The 14,233-nt window shown below is 32.9% G+C and overlaps 2 protein-coding genes across 3 annotated transcripts in view; both read left to right on the top strand.

The window, feature by feature from the left end:
• LOC116433167 (E3 ubiquitin-protein ligase MIB1-like) overlaps positions 1-14,233 on the top strand; it is a 411,486-nt gene that overhangs the window by 143,206 nt on the left and 254,047 nt on the right. The gene's annotated exons all lie outside the window — the stretch shown is intronic.
• LOC116430223 (mind bomb 1) overlaps positions 1-14,233 on the top strand; it is a 676,416-nt gene that overhangs the window by 655,986 nt on the left and 6,197 nt on the right. The gene's annotated exons all lie outside the window — the stretch shown is intronic.

Below are 14,233 nucleotides of genomic sequence, written 5' to 3'. Positions count from 1 at the left end.
TTTAATTTAGCTACTTATAAGAAGTTCAGCAGTGAAATGAGGTCTGATATTTAGGTCAAAATAGGTTCATGTGTCACCGTTTGAAGGTTGTATAAGAACCGAATCAAATGGTCCTTATCGAGAAGGATTCACTGAATGATTACGATATTAGGCGCACCAAATTACTCCATAATTCTTAACACTGTTTGCGTAGCTTTGGCTTGTTAACTTATGTCGTTGGTCACGCTTCATCGTACCGACAAGAATATACTGGCGGAGACGACATCATCCCCCACGCTAATTATCACGTACATACGGATCGTTGGCTCGCTAATGCACATTACCGTGCAAACAAAGTAAGGAAGTCAAGCGTGCAACGACGAGTTCAGCGCCGCGTAGGCTATATGCTCGAAGAGGGATAGAGTCAGAGCTACGCGCTTAAACTCGCATTGTGGTTGACCGAGACGTTTTGAGAAAGATCCTTTATTGCATTCCATCGTGAACTGACGGAAACTATAAGGCTGATGAAATCATGTGGATTTTGTTAACGCTAAAACTACCAAACGGGTCAGAATAACCCATTCCTGAGTTCTTTTTCTTGCAATTATTAAAAAGACAACTGATGTTCCTCTGAGAAATTATTAAAGAAATCCGTTTAATAATACGCACACTGAATGATAAGTCAATCGAAATCTCGATATATCCGCTTTTCGAGTTTCTATAGAGAAATTTCAGAAAGTCAATTTAACTGCTCAGTAGTTTTAGTGTTAAGATAGTTTGTATTGTGTTTCTTATAAAGGCAATAAATCCCTGACGATTCATGGTATTATGGTTCCAATAGCTACATAGGTATTTTAATTATGTTTTCAATCACTCGTAATACCAAAATTGTATTATGCATACACAACTTTAGTATTCCGGAAATGTTTTCACATGAATCAGTAGTAACATATCAGATTATGGTTTCATTAAATGAGCCATTCGTGTATCAAAGTGATTCAACCTTCGAGACAGAAATTTGAGGAATTGATGAAATTATATTATTCGAGTATCAATTAATCACTTTGGCATTTAAGCAATTGAAATAATGTTCATATAAGTTCCACGGTGAAAAATAAAAAACATTTCGATCTACAAAAGGTTAATAAACTGTGCATGTGGGATTATGCATCATGATTGTGCGCATTGTAACTTAGAAAAAATCGTCTAAATTTGTTTATCGTCTTTTTCATTTTCTTAATTATTTGCGTTTTCTCGTAAAGGTCACTTAAAATTAGAAATGAATTAATCTATTCTATATATAATTAATCTTAATGTACATTTAATTACTATAAAAACTCGTAATGTGTTTTTTATATATTCAAGCATCTGTTATTGTTGCGAATTTTCTATTCATTACTGTTATTAGGAATTAACTTTTTCGTATAAAACATGGACAAATATAACATCCTTCAAAAAGATATTCTCAAAGAAGACCTATCTCTTTAATATTACATTCACAGACTGTAGAAAAAGGTTCAGTTCAAAAATTTCACTTTGTGAGAGTTATAAAGTTCTTTATTTTAATGTACTGACTAAAAACCTCTTACTTTGTACGAGAGTTCCTGTTCTTGTAAGACCTCTTTTCTTTTCTTGCAATTGTGTAGTTCGTATAATCTTACTTACTTGTTTGAATTTTTCTGGAGCTTTATACATTGAAAACCATTTTCTTCACGACATGTACATATACATACTTTTTAATACATAGATAAGGATTGTTGAAATTAAAAATAGCAGTAATTGTGTATACTAAGCTGTTCGAAAGCACCAGGGAACACTATCAAAAGAAGAATCTTGTACAGCATTTCTGCTTTATAGAACAAAGATGTTATTGTTCTCCTTTGCAGTGTTTTCTTTGAATCAACAATTTTATTACAATAGCTATGTAGTCAAATGCATATTATTTGGTCTTCAACTAAAAATCTGCTTCTTTCTCAACAGTTTCGAGACTGAACTTTAACGATTGATAATTTTGACCATTTTATGTACCAAAGTAAAACTAATTTTTTCAATTATTATTTCTTTATCGAAACTAACATATATGTAATTCTTCTTCATTTTGCTTTAGCTTTTAATATAAACATATTAACACTTTTTATACATAACCTTTTATTCGTAAAAATAATAGGAACATCTGTGAGTCCTTCAAATCAATTGTAAATATATCAAATTACTACACTCTCAAACCAAAAAATTGCATTTGAAACAATTCTTAAATAACGAATAATTCCAGAGTTAATCTAGTTTATAGATTAAAATAGAACATCCCATATACTCGTCATTGTTTCATTTTAATTATACATCCCACGGGAGATTTTCTAAACTAAATACCGCGGTTAAAAAGTTAACTTGTTAACTGTAGAATTTACTGGCAGAAATCTCTAATAATGCTCGCAATGAAATCAAATAATGCGTCAATTTGACACATATTGAATTTTATAAATTTTACTTGATTAACGTTTACGTAGGTTTTTAATGGTGCTATTACACGAATACACATCCTAAGAGTCTATTTTTAAATCTCTAATTACCAAGATTTAAATAAAAAGAACATCAATTTGTCTAGGGACAATAGAATAAATCGTGCAATAAACGCTCGTAAACGTAGTGTTAACACTAAACGCACTTTAACTACCGATCATATTTTTGCGAAAGGTATACAGGTGATTGTTAATTAAATACAGAAACAATGCCCAAAATACCTTTTGAACAACAGAAAAAAGATTATATATGTTCAATTGTTTTTAACGAAAATGGAAAACCATAGATGCATTTTTTATTCGGAAGTACCGGTCACTCCAAATTTCTTTTGCAGTTTTTTTCTCGATAACTCTGTATTATTACGATATTTTATTTGAAATGTATTTTAAAAAATGGATAGTTTGCAGAGAACAGTGTAAACGATTCTTCTTACTAATAACATTAAAAATAACATAATAATATAATCTATTTTAAAAATATCTTGGCAAGGAAGCACACCTGTGAATAAAACTGATGTCGAGTCTCGCTCGACAGAGGAGCACAAAGGGTTAAGTTGTGTATACTCATCGAACGCAGTTAACTGATTAAGGGTCCATAAAGAGCGAGAAAGATAGAGCAACCAGACATTTCCGATTACACGGCATCCTCTGGCCCGCAATCGCAGAATCGAAGCCCTAGACACGTTGTTCACGATGGGCCTGGCTGTGCTGCGGGGAATCCCTTCGCGATCGATTCCAGCAGGTATATACGCGATTAACGAAACCGAAACGGCATGGTCTTCGGTGCCAAGACTCGTTGGAAAGGTCCGCGTTCCCCGCGGCTACACGCCCACTCGGGAATATCGAAAATTTCTCTCGCCCACTTCGACCATCCCTGTGTACGTTACATAAGACGTAATTGGGTTTATTAGACGTGCGGTAGATAAGTTATTCGGTAGACCTTCAGTATTTACTATATTTACAGACGTTGAATTCATACTTTAGAACGGAAAGTAATACATTTTTTGACCAACGTAACACTAAAGTGAATGATACAATTCTGAAGTAAGGAATTTTTATTCGAATTGCAGAGATTTCAACTCAGTTTTTCTTGTTATATAATATAGATACTGTTGTATTTGATAATGTTAATAAAGATTCATATGTGCCATTGGAAGATGAACGAAGATAAATAGTAAATCAGTTGTATTTTCTAGTGAATTCAGAAGGTACATAAGTATAGCATTCGAAAGCTAATTAGAGCAAATACTTATTGTAAAAATATTATCAATATCTTAGCTAATACAAATTGAATCTAAACTATTTATGCAAAATAATAAATATTATCAGTCACTGTCGAGTATATTTTCCATTATTTTTTATTTCGTGAAAAATCCCAATTATAGAAAGAAATTTATATTATTATACATATTCATCTACGTTGCTATTCAAAGGACTAAAAATTAATAAATTAAACTAATGAAAAGATTGGTGAATCGAAAATATAATATTCCCTTTTCTATATCTGCAGAATTTCATAATTTTCATCGAGTCATTTCATTCGGATCTGGGTTATCTATGAAAGTCTTCCTTTCTTAATATTTAAATGAGGGTCACGGATGTCGAAGACAGTTTTGGGGTTCTCAAATCGGTCGGACAGTGGAATAAAGTTATGCAATAGACTTTCGGAATTCAAAATTCAAATTACTGTCCAGAAACTCGTTTGATTGCTTTTCGCAAAAGTGATTTGGTTATGTACATACTTCGAATACTTTAAGATCGCAGATGATTATTCTAATTAAATTGTTTCTTTATTCGTGTGAGTTCCGATATTTTACTTTTAAACGAAGTTAAAAGAATTTTCATATTATCGTTTGAAAAGGTTTCGAAAACAATTTTAAATATTCTTTGACAATAAATTAGATTAACAGTGTTTCTGCGTACACAATTATTCGATTGTTTCTTATGAAAAGAGTAAACCTACTTCATCAGCAATTTATGCAAAAGTAAATATGGAAGTGGCTAAAGCTACTTAAAATGCCAAGTATTCACGCAACATTACAATAAATCGATAACGTGTCAAAACGAAATACTTTATTTTATTTCCTTATTCCATTATATATATGCATTTTTGTACGTGTATCGCACAATAATTTTAACAGAAAATTTTGTTTTCTTATTTTTCAGTGAAGGAATTAAATATATAAAGCCTATCTCTATATTTTTAAGTGCATCTACACAAAATTCACGTAATAATAATTATTATGAAAAAAAACAATGTATATCCAAGCAACAAAAACAAAAACATTATACTGAAATTCAATATTAAATATTCTGTCGCATCAGTACAAATATAACTTAAAGAATTATAAATGTACTGATTTAAAACGTTACTATCATGAAACCTAAGAACTAAAACTACCGAGCATTTAATACGATTTGTACATAATCTTTATAAAAATAGTAACAGTAGATTTAATTCAGTTTCCTTGGGTATTCTTTATAGTATCCAAATTAAATTAATTATTTTTAAGAACATTTCAGATATTTAATACTTTCAAGATATCAGTAATCAAGAGATAAGTAAACTCAAACCGGTCATCTTGACTGGTTCAGTAGTTCTAAGGTTAAAACAAAACCATAAAATGTCATCGTTTCCTTATTCTGTTTTGAAGTTTTAATAATTCAACGATGGAAAGGATTTTCAATGAATGCATTCAGTTCATATAATAGAACCGTTTGAATGCTAGACCTCTCGGACAATGGAATGTTGGAAAATGGGAGTTCCAGTGTAATACGCTGGTAATACCGGAACATAATTAAAAATGGAAATAAATCTAGCGTCACAAAAGAAGAAGCTACAAAGATCGTACGAAAATTCCTCGTGCTCAAATCTTGTAATGCGACTTTTGTAATTAATTTTAAATTGCCGCATAGAGAACGTACAAAGAGACATTTCGTAGCGCGGAAAATAGAATAAAGTGTGCGCGAAGGGGAAGCTCCGAAACGCCGTCGGCCATTTTAAAGTGACTCAGGCATTTAACGCGCGTTTCCCTATTCAATTTAATTGGAATACGCAACAATGTAGCGTAACGCGCAACTAAGTAACTTCATCACTGACATATTTTCAAATACTGAGGGAAAAGTTGTCAAACAAGACAATCATGGGGAAGGGATGCTACGAGAATGCTATTAAAAATGGAGGCTTCAAAAACATACTTGGAGAAACAACTCTAAAACATGTAGAAAGAACTCAGTAGTAAGCTTTGGATTGAAATCATTGTTAATTCCTTGCATTATAATATCATATAGGACTCGTGAAGAAGATTTCAAACACAATAAATACAAATGCCATTCAATTCTTTTGAGTCAAAATGAAATATTATTTATCTGTCGTCAGTTGTAACGCTTGAAAGTAACTGTAGACATAGAATGAAAATAAAATTCCTGTATTTTTCTAGTAAATTATTAACGATAAAGTAGTCCTAATGAGTGCGGTTACGGAAGAAATCATACAGCAAGAAGTTAACACTAGAAGTTCCACACTAGTCAAAATGGCCGGTATTAGTTTTTTTATTTCGTTATTATTGGTATCTTGAAAGCGTCAAATATTCGAAATGAATTAAAAAATAGATAGTTTCACTTGGATACTCTATGGAATATATTAAGAAACGAGTAAACTGTATTATTATAATTTTTGTAAAATAGTAGTAGTTCTAATGTTAAAACATAAAATATCTCCAGATACTGATGCATTTTAAAGTTCAGAGAAATTTTTTTTGTAAATAGTGCTGTTATTGTAAATAATTGTGAATGGTAGATACTTCAAGCAATAGGTACCATTCGTAAAATTAACAATTTTTCTCCTTTTCGTGAAAAATCTAGTTACAGCTTTAGTTTTGTAAAAAAATATTTTTAAAGTAGTAGAAATAGAGTACCCAATTATATTTTACATAAATACGATATTTCATTTAATGTGTAATGTATAATATATAATTTAGTAGTTTCATCTTGGTAAAATCTAACAATTTAGAAATTATCGAGAGTATAACAAAATATGTTACTAAAAATATTGAGGAAGTTGTAATTCATTTTCGCGAACTCGTTCGAAACTTCTTGGCTCAAAGTTACTACGCGCTGAGACAACAACAAAGTGAAATCCTTAACTTCGAGGAAATCAAAATTTCACGAACACTCGGTCGATACACGTTATCTTCTTGTAACCAACATAGTCAGTCAGTTTAACCAACTTCGCTGCTTTCTCACCATACCTCACAAAATTCGTTCAAAGTCTCTCCGTGATATTAATTTCCCATGAATGTATTGGTGCTTTTCGCGGCTACCTCTACATTGATTATTAAACTGCCAAATTTCATTCACTTGCCACTCTTAAAAATCTTCAAAAGATTATTTTACTTTTAGTTCATTTTAATTGATTATTTTATTTGAACCCATTTATGAAGAAAATTAGATGTGTTATTTACACATAATATATTTCATCAATGTAAATAAGTAATCAACAATTCTGGAACATTTCTCCTCACTTCCTAGGCAACAGTACAAGTTCTTAGTGTCGCGTCGCTAAATCTCTTTAGGAGGGCTATTGACGACACCTTCTGCGAGGCACATTGGAGCCCTGAGTATTTTTTACCATAGCAGAAATAAAAGCCCAAGGAACCGTTACTTCAATAATTTAGTCGTAGTTGTTTCGGCACGTTTTGCCAGTTTGTAGATTTACCGTAACTTTTACCTTACATCTGTTTGCCAGAAGTCGAGGCGATCCTTGGTTTTATTACTCGCTATGGTCAGTGTCAAGAACGCTCAGGACCCTTGCGTGGGTCACCCGGGGGCTGCAATCGGCAACCCCCTCCAGGATCACCGGTTGAGTCCCACTCGGACAAATTTTGTACACCCCTACCAAAAAAGGTTTATAAAAACCCACGCAAGGTACAGAGACGAGAGACACAAGAAAAATTTTGAACTAGACACGAGACGGAACACAGACGTCGTTGTACACTCTCGCCGCTGACGAGTATTATTGAACTAACCAAAATTAAACAGTAAAATATTTTTCACTGAAGTAATTAGATACAGTCCACTTTCCAAACAGTTCGCACAAAGTTAAGTCGGCGTGCGACGTACGGGTTTCACTATAAGATTTCGAATAGAAAACGCGTACACAACACTTAGCTAGATGGTTTAATCAAGTCTGCTCATACATCAGTACTACAGTCTATTTCACAAGAACGTACTAGTTATATTCTGCAAAAATTCATATATTTATAAAAAATTTAACCTATTAACTGTGAAATTTAATTTCAAAACTCTCTGATAATACTCGCAATGAAATCAAATAATGATGTGTAAACTCGTCAAACGCAGGCCAAATGCACCTGTAAAATATTCTAACAAACAGCTGAAACAAAGCGAAGAAGAATTGCATACGTGTTCATCTGAAACCATAAATAATTGATCGTTGAAGGAATTAGTATCATTTTGATTTTAAGATGACGTGTATACTCGTCGAACGCAGTTAACTGGTTAAGGATAGACAATAGATCTAAAATATTAATATGATTTCATTCAATAATGTATCCAATCTTCTTCATTATTGATTATTGCTCAGAAATGTTTCGACATATTTCTACTAATTCGGCGTACGGCACAGATAAAATGTTTTCTGTATTTTACCAATGAGGTTTATTAAAGTTATCATATTTAACACCTACGCAATCGTCTATAAAAGACTATAATTATAACCTATTTCATTAACTTGAATTAAACTCGTTTAACTGATTTGATTAAAAACACTGTTTTATAAAAGCAAGAAATTGAAGCGTAAATAACCTTTATAAAAGCAAGAAGTATTTGATGAAGCGTAAATAACCCGTTTAAGGCTTACTAAATAACAAACGAAAAATTAAACAAAATAAAATGCAATGCGTTTCTAAGAGAAAAGTGGAACTGTTTCCTGGCATCCTCTTTCTGCATATGCGGCTTCGATATTTTCGCTTTAACCCTTCCGGAGGCAACACCTAAAAGCATTGCCCGTTTCTCTTAATTCTTCAAGTTCAGCCTTCCCCGCTACAAATGTTACCATAATCTGTTAATAATTTAGATTATTCAATATTTTTCACAACTATTTTTAATTTCAAAAAGTAGGAAAAAATAATAGTTACATGATAAAACAGAGAATAAAGACGCTCAGAACGATATCAAAGTCAATACGGACCACCAATACAGTCCCTAAAGACTTAACACTAAAACTACCTATTACCTGGTTCCTTATTCTTTCAATTATTAAAAAAATAGAAGTTTCTCTGAGAAATTATTAAAGAAACTGATTGAGCAATACGCAAACTAAATTATAAATCAATTAAAATCCCAATAGATGCAGTTTTGGAGTTTCTATAGAGGAATTCCAGAGAGTCGATTTAACTGCTCGATATTTATAATGTTAATTATTTATTCTTTATCGCAATCACAATCACATTATCACAGTCTTTCCGTTATTAGACATCACATTCTGCAGATACCGCAAGCAACACGCTCTTGCGAGGCAGACTGCATCCTACGTAGTCGACACGAGGAACAGTAGTGTTCCTCATTTATCCGCGCACCTATTTGAAACTTCTTTCACGAGGCCGCTAAATATTCATGCGGAGTCATCGTAGAGGTAGCCCAACGGTGGTCCAACGCCCAGAGGGTTCTAAGCAATTTCGTAGAAAATATTATGTTTCAGCGTGCAACGGCGGTCGTCGAACGAAAGTGGTTGGATGGCGTAACGACTGAAGATAGGAAAAGGAAGAAGGAAAGAACGTAAGGGGTTTCGGGAGTGGAAAGACTGGGGGAAAAAGTGAAACTAATTTTCGTTCGAGCCCGAGCTCCCGTAGCCCCTGTCTCTTCCTTCTCCGTTCCCTACCAGTCCGGAAAGTTTCCTCTGCTTACCTAGCAGGAAGTTGATATCCGTGGTACGTTAATCCCGCAAAGAGATGACTTTACGAAATGGTACGAGGCTGTCTGGATGAACGCCGCATCCTACGCTGGGAAAGGATAAGCTTTTGCTGCTTCCGGGATTCTGGTTCGTTCCTTTTCGAACGTAGCAAAATTCCGCGCGCGCCGGTTTCTAGGCTACCGGCTGATGGTATATCGGTTTCGGGTTATCTATTTGATGATCTGACAAACAAGTTTCCCTGGTCTGAACGGTCTAGTAATTTTCTGACTTCAAGCTCCGCGTCGTGCAACAAAGTATCGGCTCGGCTAAGATACGTAATACGTTGCGTTCCTGGAATCGTAGAAAAGAAGTATGGAATTCTGTGTCACAGGTGTATAGGAGGCGACATGCGTCGCGTGCACGAGGAAGATATTTCATTCAAAGACACGTTTCGCAGATATATTTTCTTCTTTTCTGTATGGCTGCGTTGCGTGTAAAGATACTTGCATTGAACTTCGAATTATTTGATAATTTATGGTTTGGTTGTTATTTGAATGTTATTTTCTGTGTTTCTGCTGTTTGTGTTTGTGATGCTTGCAGGCTATTTTTTGGCATTCTTATGTTGTGGGTGTAGTTTGATGTGTAATGTAAATCAGTATATTTAAATGAATTTTATAAGAGAAAACTGTTATGTACAGGTTCTGCGATCGAAGGATGTTTTGTGGGATCGGAAACACTTGCAGCAGTTGGTAGTCTTGGGAAGTTATTAGGTACCGGATAAAGTTCGTGCAGGTTTTTCCTGCAGGTTCTTCGTGCAGGTTCTTAAATTAAAATTTAACCCTTTCCACTCGAAGCTTTTTCTCACTGATATTATCAGCAACTCGAAACAGTTTTAATAGAAGAAGCATATTGACATATAAATAAATGATATGTGCGTGAGAAAAATGTTTCTATCGATTATAGACATAAATGTTACAATATGTAATTAATGACAAAATTTTACACTTTGTAACGACAAATTTTAAATGATTTTGTTCCGGAGTCCTCGAGCTCAAAGGGTTAAACACAGATAACGTTTTTGTAAAATAATTTTATTTTATTTTATACCAACAATATAAACATAATATTAATTGCAATCGAACTTCGATTCATTGCTTACAAGAAAACCGCACGAACTTTTTCCGGTATTTAATAATTTAATGTCGGAATTACTTTCTTAACACATTTTGTTAACTATACTGTTATTAGATAAAAGTTGAGAACTACAGTTACTTTTGAAGTAACTTATGAGTTGTACTACGTTTTCATTATACAGATTACATACATCTACTTAGATAACATTGTTCAGGTAAAGTATTAGGTTAAATAACTTTCGCATAATCAACTGTGCCATCAACGGTACACAACGGCAACAAAATTTCTCAAGACAGTGTACTAAATGACCTCATTAACAGATATGCCTCAATTTGCCTAAGAAACTAGTTACTTGAGTGGGTCAGAATAGTAGTAGTCTAACTCCTATGTCTGTATTCTCGAGAAGAAACAGTTTCATGAAATGTCCTTCGATTAATTAACTACTAATATTACAATGTTATTAATAATATTAACAATTAATATTAGTAACTGCAATCTTAATATTACATTAATCCCAGAACGTTTTACAAAACCTGTTTCTCCTCGAGAGTTCAAAAAAATAATAATAGTTAGATCATTATTATTCTGATCGACTCGCTATTGTATTTTATTGAATGCGCAAATCAAATTATTTATATACATGTATGTTTTATAAAACAAAACAATAGTAAAAATAAAATCATATTACTTATTATTTCATGCATTCTTCTTTTATTAACCCATTTGCATCCTAAGGAAGTCTGAAAAACGAGGCTTTTATCAACAAGTTTCTTTTTTCAAATTTATTTCAGAAAAAAACTTACAACAAATAGAAAAAATACTACTAATCAGAATTACTACTTTCATTTCTTATAACACTTTTCATTTTGATTTTCCAGCTAACGAAAAATATAACGTCATACTCAATTCTCTTATGATAATAACCAACAAATTGGAGCATATATATACGCTCCGGTGATAGTGACCAGGAAAATTGATCGTATATACACGTTAATGATGCAAATGGGTTAACATCACACTTGATAATTGTCTTAATTTTAATACTGAGAATCCTGGAAATTCTGCTAATAGAGAAAAATATCTGTTTTCAGACGACGTCGCTCGCACAGCTCCAATAATGGGGTCACTTACTACAGCTGTTTTTAATTTTGCGATTCGCAAAATGTCCATGGAATCGCTTTTTCCAGGTGTTTCGACGAGAACCGTTTTATTCGGTGCGCATTACAGCCGTTGAAACGCCAAGATGCTCGACCGCTTTCACAGTCACTTAGTTCCTCAAGTAGAGTGGGATGGATAAGGAGGACAGAGAGGGTGGAAGGAAAAGGGCGAACAGGAGAGCACTTAAACACTCTGACAGTTAAATTTAAACTGCCCTGTGTTGCGTGGACTATCATCCTCCAGTGTTGATCTGTGTGGTAATCTCGAAATTCGTTTGACGCCATCTCTCCGTTTCTTCAATCTACGTAGCCTATTTATTCTTATCGTTCATTGTACTTTATTAATTAGAGCGCACGACAAACACGCACAACAGGTTCTAAGAGTCTTATCCTGGAATTTATAGTAGAATATTTCATTCGGAATTCATAATTACATGACATTATGTCAGGGGACACGGATAAAAGGATAAGGTGTGTTGCTACGGAATTAACCGTAACACTGCAGAGTGTAATTTTAGTATCACCCACGCAATCAAGCGTTTACAATTTTCAAAATTAATTCTGTGACGCTATTGTATTATTTCAGAGAAGGTTGAAAGTAATGAGCTTTTATGAAAATGAAAATAGTTTTGAATTAGTGCTTAAATACTGCGCTACATTCATTTCGTAATTTGTGTGGTTTCATTGAAAAATTATTATTAACTGTGTATTAAAACTAATTCAGTGTTTGCAAAAGTAATATTCAAGAAATCATTTAGGTGTTCTCACAACGTTATTTCAAATCTTCTTGGAAACTTGGAAGATGATGGTAAAAATTATGTGTGTAATATGTCCTTTAAAAGAACTAACATTTTTAACTTTTCACGGATGAGGATTTTTGAAATGATTAAAAACATTTTCCATAGAAAGATAAATTGTATATAAAATACTTACAAAGTACAAAAGTAGAAAACCATTTACAGATTTTTTTGTTGCAGTAATTGAATTAGTTGTTTGTAATTTTCAGTTCTAGGCACGAACGCTTGATGTCGTCAATGCGAAGATGTTCGTCTACAAAGAGTTAACAATATTCACGTACCACGTTGACTACCACGAGAATTTTGTGCGTTTTGTACAATGATATTCATTCTTTCATAATAAAAAAAATAGTATTAAAATATTCATGTTACACTATTATTTAGTTACTTATATCACTAAATATTGTTATTTCACACCAATTTTCTTATTGCAATTGTCTTCAAACAATTTGGAAACTCCAGCCATCGATAACCACCGTTACAGTCATCACGTTAATCAGTAAAAATTTACAAAATTTATTTCATTTGTTAAAAATATCCGAAATCTATCCATTTCCGACGTTAGGATGGTGTACGCACTTACTGAAGCCATTGTCGCGAGTTGATTTTCTTCCCAAGGGTTCAATTTACACGCAATTTAACCTTCGTTCATTAACCTCTGTATATAATTAGACTTGTTTAAGGGAATTGCAGCGGTATAAACGTTTTAGATGTTTCGACCCAGCGGACCTATACCGTGTCACTTACGCCAGGATTCGATGGTCACTACCAGGAAAAGGCACCCAAGAGGTCTTTCACTTCGAATCTTTATACGGTGATGCGATTCCACGATAAGGTCTCGAATAACCGGTTAAAGGTTCTAGAGTGACCGTATTCGCTGTTTACAGCACACAACGGCCTTTATGTACCATAAGAAGTCTAATAAAGAGCAGTTGGAGCAAGTAGTTTTCTTTACCATTACATACCTCCTTGAAGCTTTACCACCCCAATTTAAACCCATGGCTGTGTAGACCCTTAAAACTGTTTGTAAATAAAGAAGATTTCGATCTCCCCGTCTTTGATTTATTACACCCAATCTATTCTTAATATCATACAATCTAATGTGTTGTTATATTATACGTTTATGAATTAAATTGAGAATTCTCTATGTTGTTACTTTACGGAAATACAATTACGGAAATTTAAACCGTTTGTGTTTACGTACTCAAAATGTAATGTTTATCAGAATTGAGCAAAGTATAATCTAATTATATGTCACTAATGTCGATTAGAATGTAATAGTTAACTCGATTACAAGTTACTTTCGGTAATTGTTAAATGTAATCATTGTTAATTATCGTGTGTTGTAATTGATAATTATGGAAAATAGATTGCAATCGAATTTTCAATTACATTTTAGTTGTTATTAAACAATAATCATTTTTCTTTTTTAATTGATACAGCTATTAAATTAATATTACAAAGAATGTAAACTGAAATTTGGTTTCATATGTATCAAACTAATTGTAGAAAGGTATGGATTTCTTTGTTCTTTAAGTTACACTAAATTCAATACAGTCAACATTAGAAAATTCAGTGGTGCATAGAAATCGTTAGTTAACAAGAAATGTTTAGATGTTGATTTGATACGTATTCTTATACGTTAATCCTTGAATGAAAAGTTAAATACATGTGCATATTTTCTCACATTCCTATTTCTTTTATTAAATACTTATTTATACAATTTCTATTTGA

The sequence above is a fragment of the Nomia melanderi genome, chromosome 1 (genome assembly GCF_051020985.1).
Source record: "Nomia melanderi isolate GNS246 chromosome 1, iyNomMela1, whole genome shotgun sequence".
Lineage (NCBI taxonomy): Eukaryota > Metazoa > Arthropoda > Insecta > Hymenoptera > Halictidae > Nomia > Nomia melanderi.
Note: the sequence above shows the minus strand (reverse complement) of the source record. Positions and strands in the feature narration are given on the sequence as shown.